This window comes from Macrotis lagotis, chromosome 4, assembly GCF_037893015.1.
Source record: "Macrotis lagotis isolate mMagLag1 chromosome 4, bilby.v1.9.chrom.fasta, whole genome shotgun sequence".
Taxonomy (NCBI): domain Eukaryota; kingdom Metazoa; phylum Chordata; class Mammalia; order Peramelemorphia; family Peramelidae; genus Macrotis; species Macrotis lagotis.
Window position 1 is genome coordinate 188,725,857 of NC_133661.1, and position 12,119 is coordinate 188,737,975.

At 34.2% G+C, this 12,119-nt stretch overlaps 1 pseudogene; it reads left to right on the forward strand.

Moving 5' to 3' along the window:
* Positions 1–10,840: 10,840 nt before the first annotated feature.
* Positions 10,841–11,751, forward strand: LOC141522818 (olfactory receptor 4D5-like; annotated as a pseudogene).
* The last annotated feature ends 368 nt before the right edge of the window (positions 11,752–12,119 follow it).

A 12,119-nucleotide genomic window follows, 5' to 3' on the forward strand; every position in this document is an offset into this window, starting at 1 on the left:
ACTTAATGGGGATAAAAAAGAATACACTTTTTTTCTTGGCAGTAATGGCACTTTCACCAATATTGACCATGTACTAAGATGCAAAATTCTTAAAATCAAGTGCAGAAAGGCAGAATTCTCAGACCATGATGTGATAAAAATTACATGTAATAAAGGGTCAGGGAAAGATAAATCAAGAACTCATTGGAAATTTCATAACTTTGTTCTAAATAATAGGTGTATTAAACAGCAAATAATAGAAATAATCAATAATTATATCCAAGAATATGATAATAATAATGAGATGGCATACCTTTATGGGATGCAGTCAAGACACTTTTGAGGGTAAACTTTATATCTTTAAATGCCAATATGAATAAAATAGAGAAAGAGGAGATCAATGAATTGGGTGCAAAACTAAAAAATCTAGGAAAAAGAACTAATTAAACATCACCACTTAAATACCAAATTTGAAATTCTGAAAATCAAGGGAGAGAATAATAAAATTGAAATCAAGAAAACCATTAATCTCATAAATAAAAGTAAGAGTAGGTTATATGAAAAAGTCAATAAAAATAGACAAACCTTTGTTTAATCTGATTTTTTTTAAAAAAGAAAGAAAATAACCAAATTACTAGTATCAACAATGAAATGGGTGAACTAACCACCAATGTGGATGAAATCAAAGAGATAATTCAGAGCTAATTTGCCAAACTATATGCCAATAAACTGGCTAATTGGAGTGAAATGGATGAATATTTACCAAAATGCCAACTGCCCAGAATAGTAGAATAGGGCATACATTACTTAAATAACTCAATTCAGAACAAAAGACATAGAAGAAACATTCAATAAACTCCCTAAGAAAATGAATTAATTCCTGTTCTACATGAACCATTATTAAAAAGAGGACAGGAAGGAGTTCTGCCAAACGCCTTTTACAACACCAAAATGGTACTGTTACCTAAACTAGGAAAAAACCAAAACAGACATAGAAATTTATAGCCCAATCTCCCTAATGAGCATTGATGTGAAAATATTGAATAAAATTTTAGCTATAAGACTACAACAATTATTACCAGAATAATACAGTATGATCAAGTTGGATTATACCAGGTAGGCAGAGGTAGTCCAACATTAGGAAAACACTCAACATAATTAGGGATATCAATAGTAAAGCAAACAGAAATCATATGATTATTTCAATAGATGCTGGAAAATCCTTTTATAATATAAAATATCCATTCCTATTAAATCACTAGAAAGTTTAGAAAAATGGGTTTTCCTTAAAATTTTAACAAAATATTTATGTAAAATGCTAACCTGACTATTCCCTGCTGAGGGGAGGGGGATGGGAATGGAGGGTGGAAGGAAATTTTGTAATTTGGAAATATGCATATATAAATGAATGAAAATAAATAAAAATAAATCAATTTTAAAAAAGCAACTGCATTGTGAGATGATCAATCCTGATGGATACAGCTACTTTTAACAGTTTAGAGACCTAAGACAGCCCTCTTAGACCAATTATGGATAATGCTATCCCTTTCTAGAGGAAGAAAAACCAAAAACCAGAAAAAAATCTTCAGAATATGATAAACACTAAATTTAGTTAAAAAAAATCTCTTATGTATTTCTTTCCCTTTAGACTAATTCCCCATTCAAAAAATGGCTAATCTGTAAACATGTTTAACACAAATGTGAATGTACAATATTAAGCTGAGTTCACTGCTGAGGGGAGAAGGGTTGGGAAAGGATGTTAGAAGGAAATTTTGTAACTTAATGATATACATATGCTTATGGATGAATGTTGAAAACCTTTCATAACATGTATTAAGAGAGGCTGAGGACTTTGTGAGAAATCAAGAAAGAGGAAAACAAAACCAAAAGAATGAAAATCTATATGAAAATTTAAAATATTTCATTGGGAAAACAACTGACCTGGAACCAGACTCAGGATAGATAATTCAAAAATTATTGGCCTTCTTGAAGGTCATGACCAAAAGAAGAACCTATACTTCATTTTTCAAGAAATTCTCCAGGAAAACTGCATTGATATCCTAGAAGTAAAGGGTAAAGATAGAAAAATAGAAAGAATCCATCTATCACCTCCTGAAACAGATCCCCAAATGAGAACTCCCAGCAATATTTTAGTCAAACATCAGAAATCCCAAGTCAAGGAGAAAATATTACAAGCAGTCCGAAAAATGCAATTCAAATATTGTAGAGCTAGTCAGAATAAGATTTAGTAGCTTTTTCATTGAAGGCTCATAAAGCTTGGAATAATAATAATTATAATAATAATAATAATAATCCTGAGCATTAAAGAGCATGGCTAAAAATCAAGCATCCACTACCTAGAAGAATTGAACATACTCTTTCAGGGGAAAAGATGGATATTCAATGAAGTAAGGCATTTCAAACTTTCCTGGAAATGAACAGAACTGAACAGAGAGTTTGATCTTCAAGAATGAGACTCAGTGATCTATGGAATGAAGAAATTATTGTAGAATCTCTGAGTTCATTCTCCTGTGTCTTTCAAATCAATCAGAACAAGAAACACACCTATTCCTGCTGTTCTTTTTTATGTACTTGATCACAGGGCTGGGAAATCTCCCTTCATACTGACTCTCACCTCTACACCCTCATCTACTTCTTCCTTAGAAAGTTGTCTCTAATCAATATCTGCATCATGTCCACCACTGTTACCCAAAATGCTGGCAAATGATGTATTTGGGAATAAGATGATTCCATACTCAGGGTACCTGACAAAAATGTTTTTCTTGATCTGGTTTTAAGGGATAGACAGTTTTCTCTTCACTGCCATGACTTATGACTCTGTGTGGCTCTCTGTGCTCCACTACACCACAATATAATCTTGACTCCAAGAGTCTATGCCCTTCTATTGGTTGTATACTCCTCTAACACATATTGATTTGCTGACTCAATGCTCTTTCTGTGACCACCATGAAGTCCCTCATTTTTTCTGTGACCTCAGTCTCCTGCTGAAGGTGGTCTGCTCAGACACTTCCACCTGATGATCTAGAGAGTGGAAGCACTGCCAATTATCACCTCATTCATTGGCATCCCGATCTCCTACACTCATATTTTCATGACTATGCTGAGAATCTCATCTGTGGTTTGAAAGCAAAAAAATTTCTCTACTTGAGGTTCCCATCTTGATGTTGTATCTCTGTTCTATGGAACACTTTTTGGGGTGTACTTCTTCCCCATATTCACTTATACAGCAATAGCTGTGATATACACTGTGGTTACCCCCATTCTGAACGCTTTCATTTATAGCATAAGGAATAAGAACATGAAAGGAGCTCTGAAGTTGCTCCTCACCAGGAAATCAGTCTTGCTCTGTGACTACGAGATGTCTTCCTAGGATTGTAGTGCTGTGAGAGGTTTACAGTAAGTTTTTCATGTCAGATGAAATCATTTTTTTTTCCTTTCTTAATCTGTGCAGGACATAGCATGGTATTATGAAAAGCAGACTGAACTAGTTACCAAGAGCCCCATATGCTGATTCTACTACTTTCTACCTATATAAATTGGAGAAAGTCAGTTAGTCTTCCTATTTCCTAACTCATGAAATGAAAGTGCTAGACTAGATCATCCTGAATATCCCTTTCAGTTCTGCCAGTCTGAGATTAAAGACATGCCTCAATCATTCACTGGTTATGGTATCAGTAGCAGGTCATTCAGGCTCTCTGGATCTTAGTTTCATAGAATCATGAAGTAGTTTCTGAGCTCCTGTAGTCTAGAGTGGGGTAGAGTGTTCTTAAGGTTTTTTGTTTCATATACCCCCTTGGCAGTCTGGTAATGGCTAAAGGCTTCTTCTCAGAATAATATTTTTGCATTCAAAATTGAAGAAGATGCTAAATTTCAATGAGAAATTTCAGGTGAAAATAAAAATGTGATTTTTTTTCTATCAAAAAAAAATCTCTGAAGTACCACCTCACAACTTAAGATTGGTTAATATGACTAGAAAGGAAAATGATCAATGTAGGAGAGAATATGTAAAAAATGGGACACTAATGCATTATTAATGGAGTTGTGACTTGATCCAAACTTTCTGCAGAGCAATTTGGAATTTTACCCAAAGGGCAATAAAAATGTGCAAACTCTTGATGCAGCAGCACCACTGCTGAGTCTTTATCCTGAAGAGATCATGAAAAATGATAAAAATCCCACATGTCAAAAATATCTACAACAGCTGGGGTGGCCAGGTGGCATAGTGGGGGTGGCTAAGTGGCGTAGTAGAAAAAACACTGGCCCTGGAGTCAGGAGTGCCTGGGTTCAAATCCGGTCTCAGACACTTAATAATTACCTAGCTGTGTGACCTTGGGCAAGCCACTTAACCCCATTTTCCTTGCAAAAACCTAAAAAAAATTCCCTAAACTAAAATATTTACAGAAGCTTTTTTTGTAGTGGCTAAGAATTAGAAATTGAGGGGATGGTCCATCTTTTGGGGAATAGTTAAACATACTGTGGTATATGTATGTGATGGAACACTTTTTTTTTGTTCTTTTTTTTTGTTTTTTGTTTTGCAAGGCAAATGGAGTTAAGTGGCTTTCCCAAGGCCACACAGCTAGGTAATTATTAAGTGTCTGAGACCGGATTTGAACCCAGGTACTCCTGACTCCAAGGCTGGTGCTTTATCCGCTACACCACCTAGCCGCCCCAGAAACACTATCTTTCTATAAAAAATCAAGAGGGATGGGATTTCAGAAAAGTCTGGAAAGACTTGCATAAATTGATGCTTAATGAAATGAGCAAAACCAGAAGAATATTAAACACATTAACACCAACATGGGGTGATGATCAACTATGATGCTTTTGATCATTTTAGCCATACAATAATAAAAGAGAATTTTAAAAGTATTGTGATGGAAAATACCATTCACATCCAGAGAAGTAACTATGAAGTATAAATTAAGACCAAAGCTTATTATCTTCAATTTTTTGCAAAAAAAATGATTGATAAAAACTACCATTGCATGGAGTTGGAAAAGCAAATAAATAAATTTTAAAATTTAGTAAATAAATCATAAATGTCAATAAGAGATCAAGCTAGTTACTTAAAATCACCCAAGCTAGTTTAATGATAAAATCTAGGTTTAGGAATCATATTTACCATTTATATAGCACTTTAAGATGTTTGAGGCACTGCTAAAGTACCACCTTTTTAAATATCCTGAAAAAATCCATGGCAAGTTTTTGCTATTTTCATCTCTTACCTTTGAGGAAATTAAGGGAAAGAAAAGTTATGAATTGCCCAGAATCACGTAGGTAATAAGTGTCGGTGGCAGGATTTGAAATCAAATCATCTTGACTCTAAGTCCACACTCTACCTTCTATTCTACCTAGTTGTCTCTATTAAACTCCATTCATTTAACACTATTAGGTTTACAAAGAACTTTCTATACAACACCAGGATGTAGAAAGATCAACTGCTATTATCTCCATTTGACTCAGGAGAGGATAGGTGTTTAGAGAGGTTTGTTGGTTTATTCCCACTCACTGTGATTTTGGTATCCTCTTTGAACTCTTATCTCCTAAATTCAACCTTCATGTTCTTCCATCACAGCAACTCACTTACTTTATTATATGTTGTTTATCATATCAGTTTTTTTTTCCTAATTTTGCTCTGCTTTTGTATAGTTTTTTTGTATTCCTTGGGCACATACAATTTAACAGCCAATCAAGGCAATCTCTAGTTGGCAGTTGGAGGAAATTAAAGGGAGTTGAATAAATTTTTGGTAGATTAGCCAGAAGGTAAATTTCTCATCATCTTAATTTTTTCCCTTATTTTTCCTATATCTTCCTTCCATGGCTGTGTAACAACTGAATCATGTTTCTATTATCCCAATCTTTCACTTTGGTACAGGGCATGGCACAAGTCAGATTCCTCATTGTCACTCATAACTTACTGTGTGAAAACCAATAGGGAAGAACAGAAACCCATCTTCCTTCATTAAGGGCAGACATATTTCTGTCATTACCACTCTCATCCTCCATTTTTTTTTGGTACTTTCCTCTCCTGGCTCCTAAAAGAAAAGAAAGGTTAATTATTCCTTTTGAGAAACAAATACCTATATCTGAATCCCTAATTCCCCAAATTGACACCTCCCAATAAGGAGCCCTGGAACTAGAGAATTCCCTCAACTATTCTCTGCTGTCTTGGGGAGTAGAATTATTGTTGCCACTATTAATTCTGACTGTTCAGCATGACCAAGGTTTTTGAAAGACTAAAATTAGTAATTTAGTATCACTTAAAGGTAAGCTATTCTGAGACATATTTCCCCTGACTGACTAGTGAATGGATTGATTGCATAAATAGTGAACTAATGAAGTAAATTGAATGAGGTGAATGACTTCTTTCAAAAGGTATTGGGCTCCAATTCATTAATCAGTAATCAGGTAAGTTGTATAGAGTGTTCCTTGTTCTCGTCCAGGTTAGTCTAGATGAGTTATCTTCTAATTCTGAAATTTTATGAATCCCTAGTTTAAAATGAATGGAATGACGAAAATTTTATTTGAATAATTTCTCCTACACCTATTAGTTGTGTGACCGTGAACAAGTTATTTATATACCTAATCCTCATTTTCTCATCTATAAAATGAGATAATAGTTATATTATCTATTATTTAACATTATTATTTTTTTTTTTTTAGTTTTTGCAAGGCAATGGGGTTAAGTGGCTTGCCCAAGGTCACAGGGCTAGGTAATTAGTAAGTGTCTGAGACCGGATTTGAACCCAGGTACTCCTGACTCCAAGGCCGGTGCTATATTCACTGCGCCACCTAGCCGCCCCCTAACATTCTTAATAAGGGTCAAATTAATGGCTTTTAAAGTCTATGTTTTTAAACATTGAAGCAATAACTAAATGCCATCTATAATTTTTGCAATTTTCCCATCACAGTTTCATTAAAAAATCTAATACTTTTAAAATCAAATTCAAAAACTATTATTTTCCATTTTATTTAAGCTGCTCTTGTTCTGCAAACCTCACTTTAAGAATTAAAGATGTAAGGAACTGGCCTTGGAGTCAGGAGTACCTGGGTTCAAATCCGGTCTCAGACACTTACTAATTACCTAGCCGTGTGGCCTGGGGCAAGCCACTTAACCCCATTTGCCTTACAAAAACCTAAAAAAAACGAATTAAAGATGAATTTAGGGCAGAGTGTGGTTGAGAGGCTGTCAGACATATTACAAAGGAAGTATTTATATTGAAAAGAAAGTTAGTTTAGAGAATCTCAAAAATTCCTTCTAATTTAAATGTTTTTAAATATTTTAATTGGTCTTAATTTCACAGAATCTCAAAATTTCATAGCTGGAAGGAGCTGAGTGGTCACATATTTCAACCTTTTTTTTACAATTTAGATAACTAAGGTTCCAAGAGTTTAATTAACCTGTCTATGGCCACAATAGTAATACATCACAGAGACAAATTATTTTATGTATTTTTTATTTTATTAATACTTCAATCTTTCAAAAATATAAATTATTTCATTACTTGGATTATCCCCTTCATCAACACAGATCAGAAAAATCTTCATTATTTAGTAAAAGGTCTTCGTGAGTTCCTGTAACTCAGAATGTTAAATTGTTAGTTCAACATGAGTTACTCCAAACCTGTATAGCTATTAGATGTAATCCTTCACAGAGATTTTTAGCTTAGATGGACATGATAAAGTTTGGGCCCAGTTGGTAAAGACAGATTTGGAGAATTCAGATTAACCTACATGCCATGAAACTGGTATAAAATAATCTGAATTCTCAAATCAAATCTTACTCAGATTTAAGACAACTTTTGCTCAGAATCCAGTGAAAAGATAAAGAGGAGAGAATTCTTTTCTTTTCCTCCTCATACCATAAATCTTTCTTTTCATAAATCTTTTTCCTTTCAATCTCAGGGTCAATGATCTGCCTTTTCAAGTCTATTTGTTCTTCTGCCCCCAAAGTCCATCTCATCCTGTACCTGAGAATTCCCCTATATTTCTACATAGTTATTGTTGCCTTCCTTGATGCCAACAAATGTCTGAGTCTTATTTTTCCTTGGGCATGATAATTAAAACTATACCTCTTGACTCAGTCGGTGTCAAAATATTTGAAAAAGTAGTCTACCATTTAAATAAACACACTTACTACAATTTCTAAACAATTTGGTTTCTATTCTGATCATTCTAGAAGCACTCTTTGAAAAATTATTGATGACAATCTGACCAAATTGCTGAATTCAGTAACTTTTCACCTCAATTTTGAGCCTACTGAACCTTTTTTTAACAGATGAATATTACTGATCATCTCCTTCTTGATTCTCTTATTTCCTTTGTTTCCAAACAAGAGTACTCCAAGACCCTTCTACTGTAGCATGCTGGAATGAAGGAAGTAAGAGAATACCTGTATTCAAGTGTGACCTTTGACATTTACTCCTTTTACAATCTTGGGCAAGTAACCTAGTACTCCTGGGCTTCATTTTCCTTATGTACAAAACAAAAGATTTAAAAGATTTATATCTATGATCTTATGATCAGTTTTCTGATGACATTTTCTGAGATTCAAATTCAAGAGAGCCATTAGGTTGAACTTAAACTGATCTTTTCTCTCTGAAAGTACCCTACTGAAAGACATATCCATTTCCAAATCCAATGTGTTTCCCAAATGAATGAATCCATTTTTTTCCAAATCAAATCTAGCCTCTAGTTCTTTACTTGTACTGTTGCTATCATCATTCTATCATGATGCTAACACTCCTAGTCACCTAGTCACCTAGTCCAAAAATCTAGGATTCACCTTTTACATTATTTTCTTTAACCACTAGATCCAATTAATTTTAAAGATCTATATATTGTTAGAAACAAATATTCCTCACATTTTCCCTCATTTCCATTATTATTACTTCCATCCTCCCTACTCTGGGACCTCATTACCTTTCATGTTTGTTAGCTTATCTCTGGTATCCTTCTGCTTTATTCTTCATGGAGCAGGGAGGGGTTAAGAAACGAATCTGCATTTGAAGTGATATAGGAAGCTCCAAGTACAGAAACTCTCTACCAATATTGGGTTAAAAGACTTGCCAAGAGTCACAGAGTTAGTGTACATTAGAAACAGAAAAAGCCAGCCAAAGTCTTCCAAATCAATTCTTTTTCCCCTACCCAGAAATTTAAAATTCCAGGTCGACAGGAGCAAGCATACTGATTAAAATGTAACTTGAGCCGGATTAAAATATAATGTTCCAAAAATTAATAAAAATAAAAAACTTTGTCTTGTGTTAATTTTCTGCTTTTAAAATTGAGACCAATAATTGATTTTTATTTGAGTTCGAACCACCACTATGTGACATGCTGCCTCATTCTTCAAAGCATTACCAAAATAATCTTTTAATAAGTTTATCAATCAATTCATTTTAAAAACACCCACTGTGTTTTGTGAACTGTAGAAGGTACCAGCCATGTAAAATAAAAATGCTTCTTCAGAGAGATTGTATTCTATAGAGGGAGATGATATGTGTATATAAAAGTATAAACAGAATACATAGAAAAATGTTTTGGGAAAGAGGGGACTAATAGTTGGGGAGGTGTGATTAGAAACACTTCAAGGAGAAGACAATGCTTGAAATGAGTTCTGAAGGAAACAAGGAGTTTTGGAGTGAGAGGAAAGAAGGGAATATATTCTAAGATTAAGAGACAGCCAGAACAAAGGTCCCCAAATGGTAAATGATGAGGTAAGGAAATACAAGCCTGTTTGACTAGAACAGAAAATGTTTCGACAGAAATAGAATGGTTAGTAAGAGTAGAAAGGTAAATTGGAGTCAATTTATGAAAGACTTTAAATATCACAATTTTTATTTTTATTAATATCTTGCTGAAATGATTCCCTATTGACTGTATGAAAAGAAAATATCAATTTCTTAACCCTTTAAAAACCATATACAATGTGATTCCATCCTAATTTTCCAGCCTTATTTTATACTACCATCCTTCATGAAAACTGTAATCCAGATATTCCCAAATCTCTTGTACTATGGTGTCCTGGATTACTGTAGTCATAAAATTCATTAGTCCATCAAGTCTTTGTATAAACTTACATTGGAGTTTGGTGTGCTAGATAACAGAGGAAAAAAGACTTTTGGAAAGATTATGAGGAGACATGGATCTATTAAGAGATAGAAGATAAAATGGGAGAAAAAAGGAGTGTTAATCACAAAATGTATTATTGATTACTGTAATTTTAAGGCTATGGATTGCTACGTATTGTGTTCTCTCTCTTTCTAAATATATATTTACATAAGCTATACATATAAATAGTATATATATAAATATATATACACACACACACACACACATATATATATATATATATATATATATATATATATATATATATAGTAAAATGTACACATAGATAGGCCTATCTATCATCTATCTATCATCTATGTTTTGTGTGCTAGAGGCCTTTTGAGATGGCAAAAATAAATGATAGGAGGAAAATTTGAATGACATGTATGCATGATGGATGTGATGAATAGTAACCCTTTGTAATTTGTTTATATTATACACTATCTACTGGAGTGCAGTGCATTAAGCCAAGAGACTACTGTATCCCCAATAAAACTTGAAGATTATTGTCCAAATCTATTACTTTGATAACCTTTATTACCCTTAATACTTGAGGATTATGTTGACCATGAATGCTAATCTTGGTCATGTTGCCAGTAAATTGCAGATTGCATTAACCTATCATTTCCCACCTTCATGTATTTTCACACATTAGCCATTTCTTTACCTCATTTTCTAATCATTATCAGTTTTTTGTTATTCTTCCCATTTTTTATTCCCACAAGAGTAGATGAACCAGACAAATGCAACTGAAGTTACTGAGTTTATTCTCCTTGGACTTTCTTCTTCCTCAGAGCTACAATCTGTGCTTTTCTTCCTGTTTTTGGTTGTGTATCTCCTGACCATATTAGGAAATGGCCTTATTATTTTATTATCACAGTGACTTCTGATTATCACCTTCATTCAGCCCCCATGTATTTTCTGCTCTGTAATCTTTCCTTCCAAGATCTCTGCTACTCTACTGTCACTGTGCCCAAGATGCTGTCCCACTTAATCACCCATTACAAAACAATTTCCTTTCAGGACTGTATAGTTCAGATGTTTTTCTTCCATTTCACTGGAAGCACAGAGATATTCATCCTCACCATCATGGCATATGACCGCTATGCAGCTATTTGCCAACTCCTGCACTATGAACTTTTCATGAGTCAATGTACTTGTTGGGTTCTGGTAGGGACATCAATGGTAGGAGGGGTTATCCATTCCATCACACAGGTGATTCTTATCATACGTTTGCCTTTCTGTGGCCCAAATGAACTAGATAATTTTTACTGTGATTTTCCACAGGTCATTAAGCTAGCCTGCACAAATACCTTTGTGGTGGAGCTCCTGATGATTTCCAACAATGGCTTGGTCACATTTCTATGCTTTATAGTGCTGCTTATCTCCTATGCAGTTCTCTTGGTGAGAATAAGAAACCACCTGGTTGATGGAAAAAATAAAGTCCTCTCCACTTGTGCTTCCCATCTGATGGTAGTGACTTTGGTATTTGTGCCCTGTGTCTACATCTATGCTTGACCCTTTAAGACATTTCCAGCTGATAAGCTGGTTTCCATCCCGATGCTGAATCCACTCATCCATACTCTGAGGAATACAGAGATGAAAAGTGCCATGAAAAGGATATGGAACTACTCTGTCTGAACAAGAAGATGGTCCAGGAAATTGTTGATTCCTCACAAAATGCTGGAAAGAGGCATCATGAAGAGAAGCAGAAAAGAGAAATCCTCTCTGCAAACATCCTTGTATTTTATACTAGAGGTCAACAATGGAAACAGAGACATGACCAGAGAAAAAATAAAAAATGTCTCAGCAAAACAGAAAGAATAGACTAGAGAGAGGAAAGTGAGAACTGCCTCCCCAGGCTTATGGAATGGCTCATCCCTTCTTAATGCTAGACTGGAATTTAAGAAGATACCAAAGGTAGGTCAATTGATGTAGTTTGTTTTTTAACATCTGCATTTCAAAGAAAAAAGAAATAGGATGAAAATTTTATTTCACAGTAAAATTAT